Genomic DNA, 1,799 nt, shown 5'->3' with positions numbered 1-1,799 from the left:
AAAAAAAAAAGAATAGAGCTGGGAGCTGATCACAGGAGATAACATATGTGAAGCTTTTCATAAACCTTCTAATAGCACCAACCTACCATGATTGTTGCGAGGATCAAATGAGAAAATATTTGTAAAGTGCTAAGCACAGAACCTGGCATATAGTAGGCATTATAGAAATGTTAGCTATTATGATGATGATGATCAAACCTGAAAGCACTATATAAATGCTAGCTATCATCATCATCATCATCATCATCATCATCATCATCATTATTATTACTAAACTCAGGGCCTTCAAAGCCAGATCCGAAGTTCCCTCTACCACATCCCTGATACCACTCAACGTTCCTAATAACTCTAACAATCTATGAATCTGGCTGGTTCTGAACCAGGACAGTTTCATATTGAAATGGAAATATCCCAGACCTCTGCTTCTACACCTTGACCAGGCATATCATTGGCATTTTTTTTTTTTTTGCACGGCTCATGACCTAAGCGTGCAAGGAATGAGAACAATCAGAAATAATCCCGAGCCAGTTTGCTTATTGGTACAGAGTAACTCCTCATTGTTTGGGGTGGGTTATGCAAATCTGTTTAACTTATTAACGTGGCTGTTTCTTTTCCATTTTAGTCCCTACCAGGTGAAACCCAAAGTCAAGAAAGTTTACCTTTAACTTGGTCTTACCAGGAAGGCTTCCAATTGCCCAGTAATTTTAATGGGCATTTAATTGATAACATGCCCCAAAAGAAGTCACTAAATAATTGCCTTTCACTTACCAAGAATTATTATTTTGGAAGAGCCCCTCAGCTTGTAGAGCCCTTGGTGGACTCGGGGCCCACTAAATTCTATGAAAAATGCAAACTGACCGCTAGTCGAATTTGCGCCAGTGGAGAATTGCGTCAGCCATCTCTCCCGAGGGTCTTCTCAGATTATGGAGATCTTCAGAAATGGAATAGGAATACAGGCCTGGGAGGACCTCCCGATCATGACAATTGCTATCCTGGCTATCCTTTTCCTTTGGCCAACTGGCCTTGTGAGCTCTCCCCTACTCTGAGCTGTATGGAAGCAGGTAACCAGCAGCTGCCCAGTGAGACTTCAGTTGTCAAAGCTAACTACCACCCTTTCAGGCCTACCTCAGCCCTCTCTGGAAGTGACCTGTACGAAGAGAAACTGCACATGGATTTGAATGGCTATTTCCCCTCTGCTAGGTACCACTTCCCTCAGGAAGACCCTTTTCTCCTTAGCTACACCCCTCACCACCAGTACTCACTTCCAGCCAAGGGGAGCAAATGGGACTTTGATGAAGAAGTGAAGTGCGTGACTTTGGATCATGACAACAGTGAAACATTTCTAAACATCTATCCTTTAAGATGATGCCAGAGAATGACCCCACTTATCTCCCTTCTATCCCCAAACCTCCCACCGAAATATAACCGAACAAAAACTTGCTTTGGGAAACTTTGACACCGATGTTTCCAGGGAACAGAAGTAACCACAGATAATCTGTACTATGAAAGGGACTTATAGGCAATTCTTACTTCTCTCCACTAATGATTTAGGCACATCCCTTATCTCCAGTGGGGTATAGAATCTATTGGGTTGGCCCAAGCTCAGCTCCAGGAGTTAAATGCCCTCTGTTTGTTGTTTTTGTTTGTGGTTTTTGGTTTTTTTGTACATCAAGACTTGTAAGGTCCACGTGTTAGCTCCTCTTATCTGGTTACTTCCTGTTGTCCTTGACACAGCTAATACTTCAGATCCAACACCATTACTCAGCATTTCTATCAATGGCTGCTTGAAAGGGACATGG

At 42.5% G+C, this 1,799-nt stretch overlaps 1 pseudogene; it reads left to right on the top strand.

The window, feature by feature from the left end:
- Nucleotides 1-622: 622 nt before the first annotated feature.
- LOC114034040 lies at nucleotides 623-1,366 on the top strand (annotated as a pseudogene).
- Nucleotides 1,367-1,799: the final 433 nt, after the last annotated feature.

Source organism: Vombatus ursinus, unplaced genomic scaffold (genome assembly GCF_900497805.2).
Source record: "Vombatus ursinus unplaced genomic scaffold, bare-nosed wombat genome assembly UNPS02007852.1, whole genome shotgun sequence".
In the NCBI taxonomy this organism is placed as follows: domain Eukaryota; kingdom Metazoa; phylum Chordata; class Mammalia; order Diprotodontia; family Vombatidae; genus Vombatus; species Vombatus ursinus.
Note: the sequence above shows the minus strand (reverse complement) of the source record. Positions and strands in the feature narration are given on the sequence as shown.